General features: G+C 42.2%; 1 long non-coding RNA gene across 1 annotated transcript; it reads right to left on the bottom strand.

The window, feature by feature from the left end:
- Nucleotides 1-3,855: 3,855 nt before the first annotated feature.
- On the bottom strand, nt 3,856-9,908 carry LOC133561379 (uncharacterized). Its single transcript, XR_009808660.1, has 3 exons — nt 9,451-9,908; nt 5,033-5,199; nt 3,856-4,421 (listed from the first exon to the last, which is right to left on the bottom strand). It is a non-coding gene; the product is annotated as an uncharacterized LOC133561379 (long non-coding RNA).
- Nucleotides 9,909-20,786: the final 10,878 nt, after the last annotated feature.

Here is a 20,786-nt window from a genome sequence, read left to right as displayed (position 1 = left end):
TCTGATTAGCACATAAGTCAATAACATCCACAAATCTCACCTTTGTGATTTTGTTGACTTTATCGTTGGAAATGCATCTGCTTTGAGTGTCGCAGGATATCCACACATCTCTGTGCCATCTCTGTCGTAGCATCGCTATCGTCGGAAAAGTGTGCGAGGGACTTTCGCATCTTTTGACCACTAGTGCAACTTGAATCCATCGATTAGTATGTGTTTGTTTGGCATTAAATGTGGGTGGAGGGAATGTCTGGATGCAAATATAGCTACAAATGAGGCATAATGATGCAATATGTACATACAGCTAGCCTAAATAGCATTTTAACATTGATTAGCATGCCGGGACCATTGATATGTCTGATTAGCACACTCCACGTCAGTCAACTTGAATCCGTCCCAGTCGAAAAAACTGAAAATAACAGAGCTGATTTGACTTGGTGTGTGTAATGTGTTTGAGAAAATGGCGGATTGCTTCCTGTTGTGACGTCACGGGCGAAAGGTCATTGCTCCGACGTCGAACAATTGAAAGGCGTTTAAATCGCCAAATTCACCCTTTTAGAGTTCGGAAATCGGTTAAAAAAACATATGGTCTTTTTTCTGCAAGATCAAGGTATATATTGACGCTTACATAGGTCTGGTGATAATGTTCCCCTTTAATATTTTCCAGGGAAAACCCTACAACAAATATTCTGCAATAAAATGATACTTTTAAGTACAAAAAACTTAGGTTGCCTTCTCACCAACAAAGCTTACCATTTGCGATCATCGAGCCATAACTCAAACTGTCATATATTCAGAAGTCGCACATAGAATTTGTCTCTCGGGGTTTCCTGGCGACAGCAGTCTTGTCTCAACTAATCTTAAAATGTCAACTTATTACCTGAAGGGAGATTTGTTTCACTGCTGCACCTCCTTCATTGAAAACAGGTTTCTCATCTGACATTGATTACACCTTTCTTGCCTAAACTGGCAGGCTTCTTGCTCGCTCTGCCCCTTTCTCCTCAGTTTACTGGCGTAAGAGAAATGATAAGCCTGGACAAAGTTCTACTTCTTAAGTTACTTCCGCAGACCTTGTCTTGCTGATGGTACATTTCCAACACACTCTTAAAGGGGTCATATTTTGATTTTGCTTCCTACATAACATATAATGTTGGTGCTTTGTTAAAAAAAATGCTTGGATTTTGTGTTACAGATAATCTTCAAGACTGTCAAAACTGTCGTAAAATGCAGTTTTGTGGGCAGTCTTGAAATTATGTGCCGAAGTCCTCCTGCAGGCCAAGCCCACTTCAACTGCATCTCCAACATGTCAACCATTTTGTAGTTTTTAGCGCTTCCATATAGAGTCTACATAAGTTTGAACTATGTGCTGCTACGTGCATCCATGTGAATGTATGAGCCAGTCTGCAACAACAAGTAAGTAAGTAAGTAAACTAAGGAACTTATTGACTACAGCTTTGGACTGAAACTTTGCTTTGTAAACCTTCACCTTATACGGACATATCCGCTGACGTAACTAAGACAAAATATGTCACAATCATCTCAAATTCCAAATGGCTCGTTCGGACCAAGCCTTAAAAAAGGCCAGATTGTTTTATAAATATCTACGCCACACCTCAATGTTTTTCATTTAAAGTATCCGGGACTCGTTCGGATACCTAATACACAAAAACACTCTTGGCATTCTCTTGATGAGCTTCAAGAAGTAACCACCTGAAATGGTTTTTATTTCACAGGTGTGTTTGAAGCCAATCAAGAGAATTCCAAGAGTGTACAAAGCAGTAATCAGGGCAAAGGGGGGCTATTTAGAAGAATCTAGAATATAAAACAAGTTTTCAGTTATTTCACCATTTTTTATCAAGTACACAACTCCACATGTGTTCATTCATAATTTTGATGCCTTTTGTCATAGTCATGAAAATAAAGAAAACGCATTTAATGAGGAGAAGGTGTGTCCAAACTTTTGGCCTGTACTATATACAGTAAAATGGATGGATGGATGGATAGATAGATAGATAGATAGACAGATAGACAGATAGATAGATAGATAGATAGATAGATAGATAGATAGATAGATAGATAGATAGATAGATAGATAGATAGATAGATAGATAGATAGATACAAATATGATTTGGCATAATAGGGTCCCTTTAAAACAGTTTTACATAGTGTTTCCAACATCAAAATCTGCATTATCCGTTCATAAAAAAACGCATGTGCAATATGAAGCCAACGTGATTAGGACCAATAATTTACTATGACTATTTCCTTTGCCTCCACAGCTACTGAGTTAATCCTAAATGTAGTTCTCACTTTCATAAGACGTTTTACTGCATTTAAGGTTCACCACAACAATAAATGGTGACAAACAAGAATCGGGTAATTAAAACATTATTTATCGGATGCTTGCAGACACTGTCTCCGTTTACAACTCTTTGTGTTGTCACATTGCATTGTGTTCAAGTTGCAGCAACTTCCCAAACAGCTCAGGCCAAAGCTGCATACCGTGATGCATCAGGGGAGGTGCAGCCATCTTGCCAATGTGAGGACAACACGGGCCTCTCAAAAAGCAATTAAAGGAAAGAGAGCGTCATGATATTGAATGCAGGGGGGTGCATTCCTCTGAGAGAAGGAGTTGCAGTAGACTGTGAAATTCATATTGACTGCAGCGCCAAACACACTCAGGTAGGCAAGACTGTCCAGCGTTTTCTACCTAAAACAAAGCATAGTGTCCATCTCAGGCAGCGAATTACCTTAAAGGGGAACATTATCACCAAACCTATGCAAGCGTCAATATATACCTTGATGTTGCAGAAAAAAGACCATTTATTTTTTTAACCGATTCAAGAACTCTAAATGGGTGAATTTTGGCAAATTAAACGCCTTTCTGTTTATCGGTCTTTTAGCGATGACGTCAAAACGTGACGTCACCGAAGTAACACACCCGCCATATTCATTTTCTCATTACAAACACCGGGTCTCAGCTCCGTTATTTTCCGTTTTTTCGACTATTTTTTGGAACCTTGGAGACATCATGCCTCATCGGTGTGTTGTCGGAGGGTGTAACAACACTAACAGGGAGGGATTCAAGTTGCACCACTGGCAAGAAATCTGCCGCCAGACCCCCATTGAATGTACCAGAGTGTCTGCACATTTTACCGGCGATGCTAAGACAGACATGGCACAGAGATGTATGGATAACCAGCAGATGCATTTGCAACGATTAAGTCAACGAAATCACAAAGGTGAGTTTTGTTGATGTTGTTGACTTATGTGCTAATCAGACATATTTATTCACGGCATGACTGCCAGCTAATCGATGCTAACATGCTACGCTAATCAATGCTAACATGCTATTTACGCTAGCTGTATGTACATTTGAAACTAGATGCCCACATTTAATGCGAAACAAACACTTACCAATCGACGGATTTAAGTTGCTCCACTGTCACAAGATGCGAAAGTCCTGATCGTTTGGTCCGCACATTTTACCGGCGATGCTAATAAGGCAGCCATGCTATGGGCCACTTCATTAGGTACACCCACGCTATGGCCGAATAGCGTCAATAGCTATTCGCTCAATAGCTTCAATTTCTTCTTCAATTTCATTTTCGCTATCTGCCTCCATACTCCGACCATCTGTTTCAATACATGCGTAAACTGTTGAATCGCTTAAGCCGCTGAAATCCGAGTCTGAATCCGAGCTAATGTCGCTATATCTTGCTGTGGTAACCGCCATGTTGTTTGTATTGGCCGCCCTGTATGACGTCACAGGGAAATGGATAGTGGTTTCGAAGATAGCGAAAATAAGGCACTTTAAAGCTTTATTTAGGGATATTCCGGGACCGGTAAAATTTTGAAAAAAACTTCAAAAAATACAACAAGCCACTGGGAACTGATTTTTATTGTTTTCAACCCTTTTGAAATTGTGATAATGTTCCCCTTTAACAGAGTGCCAATTTAAAAGCATCTTATAAGTAGCTTCACTACAAACCGGTTTCTGTAGATTAAATGACATTAACAAAATACCTCTGTGACACGTCTACACAAAAACACAGCCCGAGTATGACAAAACGACTAAAATTAAATTTGAAATGTAAAATAAAAAGGCAGAGCTCGGAGTGTGCTCACTGATGTGTTAAATCCTACTTGATTAAAACAGGAAAGCAAGTTCAACAATGGACCGTACGGGTCCACTTAATTAAGTCAACTTGTTCCAGGCAGCAATGGGGAATGGAAAGCAAAGCAAACAGAGCGCCGCAGCTCGCTGCCTCCGCTTTTCTCTTGATGCTAATCAAAGGCTTGATCTCCGAGCTGGACGGGCCTCAGGGATGTCGCTCTGCTTGGCTGATCCTGGCAATTTGCTCTTGATAATATGGTCTCTAACTCGGACCCCTACAGAATCCATCTCACCTAATCTGTATGGCTAGTAAAACACACAAACGCAGACCATGAAATGCACATCACCAGGGAATGATCACATAATGGCCAAAGAGTTATTACATGCACCATATCAGCGCCCCAACACTCCTTTTGTTAATGAAATGTCTAACAACGAGAGATAATCTGCTTTTGATTATCTGAACAGTGTGAATATTTTGAAAATGTGCACCCAACGGTCACATTCCTCTTAAATGTATTTATTGTGTCTACACTATAGAGACACTAGTGGTTAATGATAATGATCAATGGAGCAAGGTCAGCAAATTATTCAAATAAGTATGACCACAATTATCCAAACCACAAACCATTCCAAAAACAAATTTAAACAAACAATAGCAGCATAGATTCAAAAATTGAAAACATGGACCAATGGTGTTAGCTGGGAATCTTGCATTCATCCATCAATCACAGACATGGTCTAACAGTTATGTCGTTTAAGTGGAGGTGATGGGGGATCTAGACTGTCAACTGACTTATAAATCACAGATCAATTGTGAATGAGGCACTGACCAAGAACTGAGCCCTTGTCGGCTCAATCCTAAACAAAATACAGTGAGAAATAATTGCAACCAACATTATAAGACTGGGTCTTACCTTTGAAGGAGATGAAGACACGAGGTGCAGCAAGTGGGTCATTGCTCAGTGGGTTCCCCAGAGCAAAGCTGCACAACCCCAGTAGGGTGTGGAACGTCCACAGACCGTCTAGCTGCATAGTCGACCGACCTCTAGTAGCACACAATCAGTGATTTAACAAAACAAATCTGTAGGAACAAAACAGAGCCAGTGAGAAAATACTTTTGACAACTCCACACCATAAATCTGACAGAATATTTTTCTGGTTTTTGTTTACGAATTTGTGTGTCCTGTCAACTTAGTGGCTCACAAGGGACTCAACCCTGCATGTTTTGGAGACACTGCCCTGAACGTTACTGGATCCGTCACACAGGCGTCGAGTGCGACTGGAGCCAGGCCGAGCGTATAGAGCTTTTGTCCATTTGGTAAAAATTAAACGTGTGTGTGTGTGTGTTTTTTACCTCTCTGCACAACCAAAGAACATTCCTATCTGATAACAGCATCCACTTTTATTACTTTCTAATAGCGGATTCACTTTATGCCAGGTTGTGACACGTCCTCATAGTTTTACGTCACATTTCAAAATGTAAATATGTCAACGTGAACCACACATCATGACATTTGCATACTAACAATACCACGGTGGTCAATAATGATCTTTGGTTAATGAATGATGGCCACCGGAGAGCAATGACAATACCGAATCTTTGGGAACTGTGAAAACAAATCCACAAAATTCTCCCAGACATTACACTGACCTCACTGACTGAACCCTGCGATTGAGATTATTCTGCCACACATTACACATGTGGGCAGAGTCCACTCCTCAAAGGCCAGTAATGACAAAGAGCTACCAAAGTGCTTTGTCCTGAGGGGATTTATGAGCATAACCAGCTGTTTAAACCTTTGCTTTTTTTATTGACAAATTGTTAACCAGCCAGCTGTTTGTTCAGCGATAGAAGCCAAGTCCTTCACACCAGTAGATGAAATTAAACAAGGTACTGAGAGCAAATTACACCAAGGAGAGTAATCGTTGCAAAGGAATGTGCATTAAAAGGTAAACTTTAGAAATGATCATTTGAGAGTTGCAATTACAAAAATAAATAGATCAAGAAGCATTAATTCTTCCAGGTCACAAATTAAGGAGAAACAAAATCGTCACTACCTCTACATAGAGTAAATACAGGTTGATTAGATAGAGGAAATGTCACAACAACAGATGTTAAAAAGGAATATGAAGCAATGACAGCTAAGCAATGACAGTCTTTTTTAATTGTTTTAACATGCGTGGTTTTACTTGCTTTTAACTTTGTTTTTCCTGTTAAGCATTTTGTGCACCATTGGGATGTTGCAAGGTGCTCTACAAATAAACCATGATTGATTGATTGAACAAGTCTGAAATACAAACGTTGGCATAGGTCGGGGGTCGGCAATGCGTGGCTCTTTAGCACCGTCCTAGTGGCTCCCTGGAGCATTTTCAAAAATGTATGAAAACGGAGAAAAAGATGAGGAAAAAAATATATATACTTTTTGTTTTAAACTGGTTTCTGTAGGAGAACAAACAAGCCACAAACCTTCCTAAGTGTTAGAAATCCCACGGTTCACATTAAACATACTTCACTGATGAGAGTATTTGGCCCACTCCATTTTGTCCTAATTTCGGAAGCCCTTAAACGCACCGCAGTTTGTTCACTTGTGCAACTTTCCCTGATGCTGCCACAGAAAGACGTGTTTTTTGCCACTCCTTCTTTGTAGGTATTTGTCCATCAAACGTTTTATGCTGTGCGTGAATCCACAAAGAGGTGAGCTTTGTTGATGTCAGACATATTTGGTCACCGCATGACTGCCAGCTATTCCATGCCAACATGCTATTCATGCTATCTGTATGTACATAATGCCAAATTATGCCTCGTATTTTAGGTATATTTAGGGTCATTTGATTTGTAGTTTCCGTTTCTTCTCACCTTTGGCCATTCTAAACCAGTAATTTCCAGGATTATCACTCAGTCTAAAAAGTGTCCAATTTAGTAATGGTTTCCAATGTTGTAAAAATGTGTAGAAGAAATATTACATTTCAACATTTCTGTCAATGAAGATTTGCATCAGTCTGCCACACATAGTCATTTTGATAGTAGGCTAATATAGACACTTACTTCATGTGTTGCCTTCATTATAACACTTATATGAGGCTTTACATTTTTTTGCGGCGCCAGACAGATTTTTGTTGTTGTTGTATTTTTGCTCCAATATGGCTCTTTCAACGTTTTGGGTTGCCGACCCCTGGTATATAGGCTATAGACAATTCTGTATGTGACTGGCATTCTTAGCGTTATGGGACTCCTTCTTTGTCTGTATTTGTCCATCAAACGTTTTATGCTGTGCGTGAATCCACAAAAAGGGGGGTTTGTTGATGTCATCTACTTGTGTGGAGCGCTGATCAGACATATTTGGTCACCGCACGACTGCCAGCTAATCGATGCCAACATGCTATTCATGCTCTCTGTATGTACATAATTCATCATTATATTTGTATTTTAGGTATATGTGAGGTCAAATTTGATTTGTAGTTTACGTTTCTTTTCACCTTTGGCCATTATAAGCCAGTAATTTCCACGAGTTATCACTCAGTCAAAAAAGTGTCCAATTTAGTAATGGTTTCCAATGTTGTAAAAATGTGTGGAATAAATATTACATTTCAACATTTCTGTCAATGAAGATTTGCATCAGTCTGCCACACATAGTCATTTTGATAGTAGGCTAATATAGACACTTACTTCATGTGTTGCCTTCATTATAACACTTATATGAGGCTTTACATTTTTTTGCGGCGCCAGACAGATTTTTGTTGTTGTTGTATTTTTGGTCCAATATGGCTCTTTCAACGTTTTGGGTTATCGACCCCTGGTATATAAGCTATTGACCAGTGGTTCTCAAATGGGGTTAGGCGTACCCCTGGGGGTACTTGAAGGTATGCTAAGGGGTAAGGGAGAGTTTTTAAAAATATTCTAAAAATAGCAACAATTCAAAAATCCTTTATAAATATGTTTATTGAATAAATTCAACAAAATATGAATGTAAGTTCATAAACTGTGAAAAGAAATGCAACAATGCAATATTCAGTGTTGACAGATAGATTTTTGGAGGAAATGTTCCATAAATATTGATGTTAAAGATTTCTTTTTTTGTGAAGAAATGTTTAGAATTACGTTCATGAATCCGTATGGATCTTTATTACAATTCCCAAATAGGGCACTTTAAGTTGATGATTACTTCCATGTGTAGAAAACTTAATTTATAATTGAATCACTTGTTTATTTTTCAACAAGTTTTTAGTTATTTTTATATCTTTTTTTCCAAATAGTTAAAAAAATTCCTCTACAAATGAGCAATATTTTGCCCTGTTATACAATTTAATAAATCAGAAACTGATGACGTAGTGCTGTATTTTACTTCTTTATTTCTTTTTTTCAACCAAAAATGCTTTGCTCTGATTAGGGGGTACTTGAAATAATAAAAATGTTCACAGGGGGTACATCACTGAAAAAAGGTTGAAAACCACTGGTCTATAGCCTATATACCAGGGGTCGGCAACCCAAAATGTTGAAAGAGCCATATTGGACCCAAAATAAATTATTTATATATTATATATATATATATGGAGCCGCAAAAAAAGAGCCTTTAATAAGTGTTATAAAGAAGGCAACACATGAAATAAGTGTCTATATTAGCCTACTATCAAAATGACTATGTGTGGCAGGCTGATGCAAATCTTCATTGACAGAAATGTTGAAATGTAATATTTATTCTACACATTTTACAACATTGGAAACCATTACTAAATGGACACTTTTTAGACAGTGATAACTCCTGGAAATTACTGGCTTAGAATGGCCAAAGGTGAGAAGAAACGGAAACTACAAATCAAGTGACCTCTAATATACCTAAAACACAAACATAATGATGCATTGTGTACATACAGATAGCATGAATAGCATGTTGGCATCGATTAGCTGGCAGTCATCCAGTGACCAAATATGTCTGATCAGCGCTCCACGCAGGTCAATGACATCAACGAACCCCCCTTTTTGTGGATTCATGCACAGCATAAAACGTTTGATGGACAAATACAGACAAAGAAGGAGTCACACAAAGCTAAGAACGCCAGTCTGTCACATACAGAGTTGTCTATGGTATAGACAACTCTGTATGTGACAGACTGGCATTCTTGGCTCCACATGGGCGACAGAACAGTAAACAGTCTGGTGAGGTATTATAGCTCAAGTTGAGCTGAAAAAAAAAATTCCTGAATATTTTCCTTTAGTGGGTTAGGAGTAGATTATCAACAGATACTCCCAAAAATATGTGCAGTCAAATGAAAGATAAGAAATGCAGGTTTCTATAATAACACACACTAACAATTAAGTAAGGCAAATAAATACCTGGTTGTTGAAGCTATCCGGATATTCGGCCAAACTTCACAGCCGGTCTGGTTTAGTCATTGGGGAAAAAAAAAGGAAAAAAAAAATCCAATTGATCGATCACGTCCGTTTCCAAGCTGAAATCGATAATAATAATACAATCCCGGTGCACTTTCTGAACGGTCCGTGTTCAGTGTGCAGGATTCATTGAAAAGGGAATATGTTTCTGTAGTTGTCAGAAGAGCAGAAAGAGAGCAGCCACAATCCACATCTCGTGGGAAGCAAGAACAACAACAAAAAAAGAGCGTGAAAGAAAAGTCCCCGTGGTGGAAAAGAGGTCCAGACAAGCCGCGTGGGTGTCTCACTAAAGTTAGCCGCTTCTGACTGGAGGCAGTAAGGGCGGGAGCAGGTGGATGCCGAGGCCGACTGTCGGTGAACACACCCAGTGGGCGGGCGACACGGAGGCGAGACGCCCCTCCGCCAGCTGGAGGTGCGTGTGGGCTTATTTCCTCCGGCGTGGAGCCTGCTGCCTCACTTCCGCATCGAGGCAAGTGACAGCGATAATGTCTGTACTAATTCTTACTTATATTATATTTTATACACCTATGCGCTTTAATATGGCCTGTATGCTGAATACAGGCCATATTAAAATATGTAAATGTACTGTTGAGGTGTGTTCAGACCAATTCTTAACGTGCTTTGCTTACATTTCCTAGCTTCCTCCTGTTCCCTATTTTGTTTTTCGTATTTTAACCTTTTTTTTATTTTATTTTATTATATATTGAATTTTTTAATTGTCCATTGAACTGCTGGAACAGCAAATCTTGTCAGTCACCACTAGATAGGTACCGGTGTACCAATATTATATATATATATATATATATATATATATATATATATATATATATATATATATATATAGATATATATAGATATATATACATATATATATATATATATATATATATATATGTGTATATATATATATATATATATACATATATATATATATATATACATATATATATATATACATATATATATATATATATATATATATATACATATATATATATATATATATATACATATATATGTATATATATATATATGTATATATATCTATATATATACATATATATACATATATATATATATATGTATATATATCTATATATATTATATATATATATATTATATACATATAAATATATATACATATATGTGCATATACATATATATGTATATGTAAATATATATGTGTCTATATAGTATGTGAATATATGTATGTATATATATATGTATATACACTTATATATGTATATATATACATATATACACATATATATGTATGTATATATTTGTACATATATATACACATATATGTATATATGTACATATATATACACATATATATGTGTATATATATGTACGCATACATACATATGTATATATGCGTACATATATACATATATATGTGTATTTATATTTATATATCTTTATATACATATTTGTGTATTTATATGTATATATATTTATATACATATATATATACATATATAAATATACATATGTATATACATATACGTGTATATAAATATATATATATATATGCACACACATATATATATATATATATATATGTATAAGCACAAATATATGTATATACATATATATGTGCATATACATATATAAATATACATACACATACATATATATATAATATATATATATATATATATATATATATATATATATATATATATATATGTATATATATTTATTTATTTATGTACCGGTATATATACATATACACATATACCTACATACATATATAGATATATACATATGGTAAATACATATAACTACACATATAGATATATACATACATACATGCATATAGCACTATCATATAGCATATAGCATATAGCATATATCATATAGCACTCCTCTCTGAGCTGCAACCTTATCGTGGTAGAGGAGTTTGCGTGTCCCAATGATCCTAGGAGCTATGTTGTCCGGGGCATAAAGCCCCCTGGTAGGGTCTCCCAAGGCAAACAGGTTCTAGGTGAGGGATCAGACAAAGAGCAGCTCGAAGACCTTATGAAGATGAAAAACCATGGACCCAGATTTCCCTCGCCCGGACGCAGGTCACCGGGGCCCCCCTCTGGAGCCAGGCCCGGAGGTGGGGCACGATGGCGAGCGCCTGGTGGCCGGGCCTGTTCCCATGGGGCCCGGCCGGGCACAGCCCGAAGAGGCAACGTGGGTCACCCCTCCAATGGGCTCACCACCCATAGCAGGGGCCATAGAGGTCGGTGCATTGTGAGCTGGGCGGCAGCCGAAGGCAGGGCCACTTGGCGGTCCGATCCTCGGCTACAGAAGCTAGCTCTTGGGACGTGGAACGTCACCTCACTGGGGGGGGAAGGAGCCTGAGCTAGTGCGCGAAGTCGAGAAATTCGGCTGGATATAGTCGGACTCACTTCGACGCACAGACAAGGGCTCTGGAACCACTTCTCTCGAGAGGGATTGGACCCTCTTCCACTCTGGCGTTGCCGGCAGTGAGAGGCGACGGGCTGGGGTGGCAATTCTTGTTTCCCCCCCGGCTCAAAGCCTGTACGTTGGAGTTCAACCCGGTGGACGAAAGGGTAGCCTCCCTCCGCCTTCGGGTGGGGGGGCGGGTCCTGACTGTTGTTTGTGCTTATGCACCAAACAGCAGTTCAGAGTACCCACCCTTTTTGGGAACATTCGAGGGAGTACTGGAAAGTGCTCCCCCGGGTGATTCCCTTGTCCTACTGGGAGACTTCAACGCTCACGTTGGCAACGACAGTGAAACCTGGAGAGGCGTGATTGGGAAGAATGGCCGCCCGGATCTGAACCCGAGTGGTGTTTTGTTATTGGACTTTTGTGCTCGTCACAGTTTGTCGATAACAATCACCATGTTCAAACATAGGGGTGTCCATATGTGCACTTGGCACCAGGACACCCTAGGCCGCAGTTCCATGATCGACTTTGTAGTTGTGTCATCGGATTTGCGGCCTCATGTTTTGGACACTCGGGTGAAGAGCGGGGCGGAGCTTTCTACCGATCACCACCTGGTGGTGAGTTGGCTGCGATGGTGGGGGAGGATGCCGGACAGACCTGGGAGGCCCAAACGCATTGTGAGGGTCTGCTGGGAACGTCTGGCAGAGTCTCCTGTCAGACAAAGTATCAATTCCCACCTCCGGAAGAACTTTGAACATGTCACGAGGGAGGTGCTGGACATTGAGTCCGAGTGGACCATGTTCCGCACCTCTATTGTCGAGGCGGCAGATCGGAGCTGTGGCCGCAAGGTAGTTGGTGCCTGTCGGGGCGGGAATCCTAAAACCCCTTGGTGGACACCAGCGGTGAGGGATGCCGTCAAGGTGAAGAAGGAGTCCTATCGGGTCCTTTTGGCTCATAGGACTCTGGAGGCAGTGGACAGGTACCGACAGGCCAAGCGGTGTGCAGCTTCAGCGGTCGCGGAGGCAAAAACTCGGACATGGGAAGACATGGAAAACGACTTCCGGACGGCTTCGAAGCGATTCTGGACCACCGTCTCCGCCTCAGGAAGGGGAAGCAGTGCACTATCAACACCGTGTATGGTGCGGATGGTGTTCTGCTGACCTCGACTGCAGATGTTGTGGATAGGTGGAAGGAATACTTCGAAGACCTCCTCAATCCCACCAACACGTCTTCCTATGAGGAAGCAGTGCCTGGGGAATCTGTGGTGGACTCTCCTATTTCTGGGGCTGAGGTCGCTGAGGTAGTTAAAAAGCTCCTCGGTGGCAAGGCCCCAGGGGTGGACGAGATCCGCCCGGAGTTCCTTAAGGCTCTGGATGCTGTGGGGCTGTCTTGGTTGACAAGACTTTGCAGCATCGCGTGGACATCGGGGGCGGTACCTCTGGATTGGCAGACCGGGGTGGTGGTTCCTCTCTTTAAGAAGGGGGACCGGAGGGTGTGTTCCAACTATCGTGGGATCACACTCCTCAGCCTTCCCGGTAAGGTTTATTCAGGTGTACTGGAGAGGAGGCTACGTCGGATAGTCGAACCTAGGATTCAGGAGGAACAGTGTGGTTTTCGTCCTGGTCGTGGAACTGTGGACCAGTTCTATACTCTCGGCAGGGTTCTTGAGGGTGCATGGGAGTTTGCCCAACCAGTCTACATGTGCTTTGTGGACTTGGAGAAGGCATTCGGCCGTGTCCCTCGGGAAGTCCTGTGGGGAGTGCTCAGAGAGTATGGGGTATCGGACTGTCTTATTGCGGCGGTCCGTTCCCTGTACGATCAGTGCCAGAGCTTGGTTCGCATTGCCGGCAGTAAGTCGAACACATTTCCAGTGAGGGTTGGACTCCGCCAAGGCTGTCCTTTGTCACCGATTCTGTTCATAACTTTTATGGACAGAATTTCTAGGCGCAGTCAAGGCGTTGAGGGGTTCCGGTTTGGTAACCGCAGGATTAGGTCTCTGCTTTTTGCAGATGATGTGGTCCTGATGGCTTCATCTGACCGGGATCTTCAGCTCTCGCTGGATCGGTTCGCAGCCGAGTGTGAAGCGACCGGAATGAGAATCAGCACCTCCAAGTCCGAGTCCATGGTTCTCGCCCGGAAAAGGGTGGAGTGCCATCTCCGGGTTGGGGAGGAGACCCTTCCCCAAGTGGAGGAGTTCAAGTACCTAGGAGTCTTGTTCACGAGTGGGGGAAGAGTGGATCGTGAGATCGACAGGCGGATCGGTGCGGCGTCTTCAGTAATGCGGACGTTGTACCGATCCGTTGTGGTGAAGAAGGACCTGAGCCGGAAGGCAAAGCTCTCAATTTACCGGTCGATCTACGTTCCCATCCTCATCTATGGTCATGAGCTTTGGGTCATGACCGAAAGGATAAGATCATGGGTACAAGCGGCCGAAATGAGTTTCCTCCGCCGTGTAGCGGGGCTCTCCCTTAGAAATAGGGTGAGAAGCTCTGTCATCCGGGAGGAACTCAAAGTAAAGCCGCTGCTCCTCCACATCGAGAGGAGCCAGATGAGGTGGTTCGGGCATCTGGTCAGGATGCCACCCGAACGCCTCCCTAGGGAGGTGTTTAGGGCACGTCCAACCGGTAGGAGGCCACGGGGAAGACCCAGGACACGTTGGGAAGACTATGTCTACCGGCTGGCCTGGGAACGCCTCGGGATCCCCCGGGAAGAGCTAGACAAAGTGGCTGGGGACAGGGAAGCCTGGGTTTTCCTGCTTAGGCTGTTGCCCCCGCGACCCGACCTCGGATAAGCGGAAGAAGATGGATGGATGGATGTACAAAAAAGTTTCTCAAGTGTGCGTTGTAGCAATTACTATATGGGCTGGAAGAAGCATGAAAGTTATCACTGCGTTACATTGATTACATTATGTTCGATGTGTGACCTCCCAAGTGGATTTGACTGACTTAGAGCACAGGCAATTAAAGGGAATGTTGCTCCAACTTATTATAAATGAAAAGTCTAATCTGAACTATATGTACTTGTTCAGAAGAAAAGAGAAAGATATGAAATGGACAATAAAGATACATCGTTTCTTCTTTTATTCAGACCATGATTGGATACTTAACAGTCACAAAACCACAGCGCTGAAGCTCATTTAGAAAAGGATTGTCCCACTTTTAATCGCATGCCATTCAATGTCCTTTCACATTCGCATTATCTGCACCTTATTCAACCTGCTTCTTTAATATGCATCCCATTCACCGTCGAGCCCATTTGAGATGGAAAAGTTTGTCAGGTGTTCAGCTGTCAGCTCAATGGGGTCAAAAGAATTTGTCCTGTTCGTCTTTTCATCCATCCCAAGGCAGGATGTTGGCACCGAAGTCTTGAATCTCCAAACTGACCGGAACATAATGATTCGTTTTTGAAGGGGCTCCAGCCCGAGAAAGGGATCAGTCCGATGTCTGTGAGCTGACATCTTTCGCTTCGGGACAACTTTTCTATTTGGGATAAATGGTAGATTTTTTTCAGAGGCAAGGGTTTTGGCTTCACGTGGTCCCACAATCCTGATCCATTCAAAACCTCTGAAAGGATCCAAACTAACAACTGCCAGTCTTGACAGCATATAGGAGGGGTAGGGAACCTATGGCTCGCGAGCCAGATGTGGCTCTTTTGATGACTGCATCTGGCTCTCTGATAAATTTTAGCTGACATTGCTTAACATGATAAGTAAGGAATAATTCCACTAAGTGTTAAAAATAATGTTCAAAACATAAAACATTCTCATGCATTTTTAGTCCATCCATTCGTTTACTATCGCACCTGTTCAAGAAGTTGCGTTAAGAAGTTATTTATTTATTATTGGTTAGTGTGGGGCTTGTCCTCCTGGGGGTTCTTCAGACCCCCAAGCATCAACATGAGAGCCCGTTTCAGGGTTACACTATTGTTTTATTTTTCAATAAGTCTCTCAGTTGCTTTCCAGCAATTGTATTTTTCTCTTTCGTTCTCGCTAGCGCTCTGGCTCCAGCCCCAATCCCGTCTCTCCTCCTGGCTGCTGCTTATAACAGAGCGACAGGTGATTAGATAACTAGGCTCAGGTGGGCCGTCTACACAGCTCTCGCTGATTTCGAGGCCAGTCCTGGCACACCCAAGTGTGCTGCAGGCCCGCGGGCCACACCCCCTCCACAGTTAGCTTCAGAATAACAATGTTATTACAAAGAATATGAGACCTATTATACTCTAGAAATGTTGGTCTTACTAAAAAATGCCCGCGTTTAGTTGTGTTCCGTGTTAAAAAAAAAATTATATGGCTCTTATGGAAATACATTTTAAAATATTTGGCTTTTTGGCTCTCTCAGCCAAAAAGGTTCCCGACCCCTGGCATATAGTGTAGCTGCATGCCGTTTCCGCTTGACGGAAATCAAAAAAAAGTCTGCGGGCTATAGAGCGTTTTCCGTTTGGGCTCCAGTACTCTGGAATGCCCTCCCGGTAACAGTTCGAGATGCTACCTCAGTAGAAGCATTTAAGTCTCACCTTAAAACTCATCTGTATACTCTAGCCTTTAAATAGACCTCCTTTTTAGACCAGTTGATCTGCCGCTTCTTTTCTTTCTCCTATGTCCCCCCCTCCCTTGTGGAGGGGGTCCGGTCCGATGACCATGGATGAAGTACTGGCTGTCCAGAGTCGAGACCCAGGATGGACCGCTCGTCGGGACCCAGGATGGACCACTCGCCTGTATCGGTTGGGGACATCTCTACGCTGCTGATCCGCTTGAGATGGTTTCCTGTGGACGGGACTCTCGCTGCTGTCTTGGATCCGCTTGAACTGAACTCTCGCGGTTGTGTTGGAGCCACTATGGATTGAACTTTCACAGTATCATGTTAGACCCGCTCGACATTCATTGCTTTCGGTCCCCTAGAGGGGGAGGGTTGCCCACATCTGAGGTCCTCTCCAAGGTTTCTCATAGTCAGCATTGTCACTGGCGTCCCACTGGATGTGAATTCTCCCTGCCCACTGGGTGTGAGTTTTCCTTGCCCTTTTGTGGGTTCTTCCGAGGATGTTGTAGTCGTAATGATTTGTGCAGTCCTTTGAGACATTTGTGATTTGGGGCTATATAAATAAACATTGATTGATTGATTGAAAGTTGAGTTGTGTACATTACCACAAAAGGCTCCATGTTCTTAAGTTAATTTTCCCCAATATTTTTTGTGATGAAAATCTTACCATTGCATGTTTCGCCCGCACTGCTGACATCTTCCTCCGCGGTTTATGATATTGTTTTAACTTTGTGCGTAGAAACGTGCATTCCTGCCGAGATGTGAACAGTGATTTCTGAGGGGCTCTGCCTGCAGGGCATGAAGAGATGGCAGGTGCTAAATCAGCATTCATGATCCTGACATAGTTCAAGAGATCATTTATGCAACAAAAACACAGTTTTAATATGCGTGAGGAAAAGGGGAAACACCAAAAGGTTCGGTTTAGGCCGCTGTGTATTTGTGTTGTTATGAACCATGCATGGTTTTAAAGGCCTATACTGAAAGCCACTACTACCCACCACGCAGTCTGATAGTTTATACATCAATGATGAAATATTAACATTGCAACACATGCCAATACGGCCGGTTTAGTTTACTAGATTGCAATTTTAAATTTCCCGCGATGTGTCCTGTTGAAAACGTCGCGGAATGATGACGCTTATGTTGACGCGTGCCTGTGACGTTATTGGTTGGAGCGGACATTTTATCCCAGCAGCACTCACGGCTAAAAGTCGTCTGCTTTAATCCCAAATACACAAAAACAGGTGCCAAAACCGAGGAAAAGTTGGTTTGGCAAATACATGCACTGATTACTAATTCCTGCAAGAATTATTAAACAAACTTCCTGTTCTCTTTTTATAAGTCTCACTCCCTCTAAGAAAACACACACATGCACGTGCAAGAGAGCTGCACGAGGCTCTAACCACTTAGTTGCACGAGAAGATTAACAATATTTCGACCCATGGTAACAGTTTTCACTTTTTGTCAATGGGAAACAATTTGATGGCAACACTGCGATGGATGTCCTCAAAGTTATAAATGAGAATTTAAAAATACCATTTCTAAATCACAGAATAGAATGAGTCACTGCATACTGTTAGACCGGGGGTAAGCAACCTGTGGCTATCGAGCCGCATGCAGCTCTTTAGTGCCCATCCATCCATCCATCATCTTCCGCTTATCCGAGGTCGGGTCACGGGGGCAGCAGCCTAAGCAGGGAAGCCCAGACTTCCCTCTCTCCAGCCACTTCGTCTAGCTCTTCCCGGGGGATCCCGAGGCGTTCCCAGGCCAGCCGGGAGACATAGTCTTCCCAACGTGTCCTGGGTCTTCCCCGTGGCCTCCTACCAGCTGGACGTGCCCTAAACACCTCCCTAGGGAGGCGTTCGGGTGGCATCCTGACCAGATGCCCGAACCACCTCATCTGGCTCCTCTCGATGTGAAGGAGCAGCGACTTTACTTTGAGTTCCTCCCGGATGGCAGAGCTTCTCACCCTATCTCTAAGGGAGAGCCCCGCCACCCGGCGGAGGAAACTCTTTAGTGCCGCCCTAGTTAATTAAAAAAGATGGGGAGACATTTTTTTTATTTTAGTATGTTTTTTGTTTGAGGACAAACATGACACAAACCTTCCCAATTGTTAGAAAGCCCACTGTTTGATATGTGTGTGTCTATGCTTCATTGATGAGAGTATGTGGTGAACATCGTTTTGTCCTACTAATTTTATTGGTTCTTGAACTCACCATAGTATGGACAGTGACGCAACAGTTTGTTTACATGTAAAATCTTCCACTCGTTCTTTGTCTCACTTTGTCCACCAAACGTTTTATGCTGTGCACGTATGCTCAAAGACGCGCTTTGTTGATGTTATTGACATGTTGGAGTGCTAATCGGGCATATTTGGTCAGTGCATCACTGCAAGCTAATCAATGCTAACTGTATGTACATATTGCATCATCATGCCTCATTTGTAGGTATATTTGAGCTCATTTTATATCCTTTACTTTATCCTCTTTGTATGTAATTTAGTTTTGCATGTCTCATGACGGGCTTCACGGTGGAAGAGGGGTTAATGCGTCTGCCTCACAATACGAAGGTCCTGCAGTCCTGGGTTCAATCCCAGGCTCGGGATCTTTCTGTGTGAGTTTGCATGTTCTCCCCGTGACTGCGTGGGTTCCCTCGGGTACTCCGGCTTCCTCCCACTTCCAAAGACATGCACCTGGGGATAGGTTGATTGGCAACACTAAATTGGCCCTAGTGTGTGAATGTGAGTGTGAATGTTGTCTGTCTATCTGTGTTGGCCTGCAATAAGGTGGCGACTTGTCCAGGGTGTACTCCGCCTTCCGCCCGATTGTAGCTGAGATAGGCGCCAGCGCCCCCCGCCACCCCAAAAGGAATAAGCGGTAGAAATTGGATGGATGGATGTCTCATGACACATATGTATGTAATGTTGGCTGCATGTCTGAGAGTTATTTGTGTGCCATGTTGTTCCAGACCACAGCAAACGTTACCGAGCCTGCCAAAGATTGTAATAAATCCATTAGAAGAAGACAGCCTGCAGCATCCTTTAACTTGGACACACACATCTATACTTTTGTCCATTTTAAGCCAGTAACATCCCGGAGTTATATCACCTTCTGAGTAGCCTCCGATTTACTAATGTTTTCTAATGTTGTGAAAATGTGTTACGTCTTCGTGGCATCGTGCTTCTTCCAAGATGCAGTCAGGCAATGACACAGCGTACAGGTAAGAAAACAGATTTATTTAACTACAACAGACTAATAACAAAAACACACTGGTGCTAAGGAAAAGCAAACAAACATCTACTAGCGTGTGAGCTAGGAAACAGAAGGTGGCTAAGCGCGAAAGCATTAGCGAGTAAACACTTTAGAACACAAAGAAACTAGGCGTGGAAGCTAGCAAGTATCAAAACGGATTATTACCAAAGTCAGGAGTCCACGAAGACATTGAAAAGAGTGTAGCAAACTTGACGAGACCAGCCGAGTAAATGAAACAGGTCGGTTAATATAGAGCAGGGGTGTCAAACTCAAATACAGAGTGGGCCAAAATTCTAAACTGAACAAAGCCGCGGGCCAAAGTTGATTGATTGATTTTGATTGATACTTTTATAGTAGATTGCACAGTTCAGTACATATTCCGTACAATTGACCACTAAATGGTAACACCCCAATAAGTTGTTCAACTTGTTTAAGTCGAGGTCCACGTTAATCAATTCATGGTAAACAACATGGTTGAACAACTCAACCTTTAATAGGGACCCAAACAAGTTTTGCATTGAATATTGAACAAGCAAGGCTTATGTAACTTTATGGTGACATGCAAAATCGAGGTTTGTTGGTAGCCGGGGTGTATATTGTAGTGTCCCGGAAGAGTTACTGCTGTAAGGGCTTCTGGGTATTTTTTCTGTTGTGTTGATGTTGTGTTACAGTGCGGATGTTCTCCCGAAATGTGTTCATCATTCTTGTTTGGTGTGGTTTCACAGTGTGGTGCATATTTGTAACAGTGTTAAAGTTGTTTATAAGGCCACCCTCAGTGTGACCTGTATGACTGTTGACCAAGTATGCTTTGCATTCACTTGTGTGTGTGTGTGTAGAATCCGCATATATTACGTGACTGGGCTGGCACGCTGATTGTATGGCGGAAAAGCGGACATGACAACAGGTTGTAGAGGACGCTAAAAGCAGTACCTTTAAGGCACGCCGCCGATATTGTTGTCCGAGTGGAAATCGGAGAAATTCGGGAAATTGTTGTCCGGTAGATTTTTAGGGGGGGGGGGGGGGCACTGAAATTCGGGAGTCTCCTGGGAAAATCGTGAGGGTTGGCAAGTATTAGAATTAGCGGTGAATG

The sequence above is a fragment of the Nerophis ophidion genome, linkage group LG11 (assembly GCF_033978795.1).
Source record: "Nerophis ophidion isolate RoL-2023_Sa linkage group LG11, RoL_Noph_v1.0, whole genome shotgun sequence".
NCBI lineage: Eukaryota > Metazoa > Chordata > Actinopteri > Syngnathiformes > Syngnathidae > Nerophis > Nerophis ophidion.
This window is presented reverse-complemented; position numbering and strand designations above follow the sequence as displayed.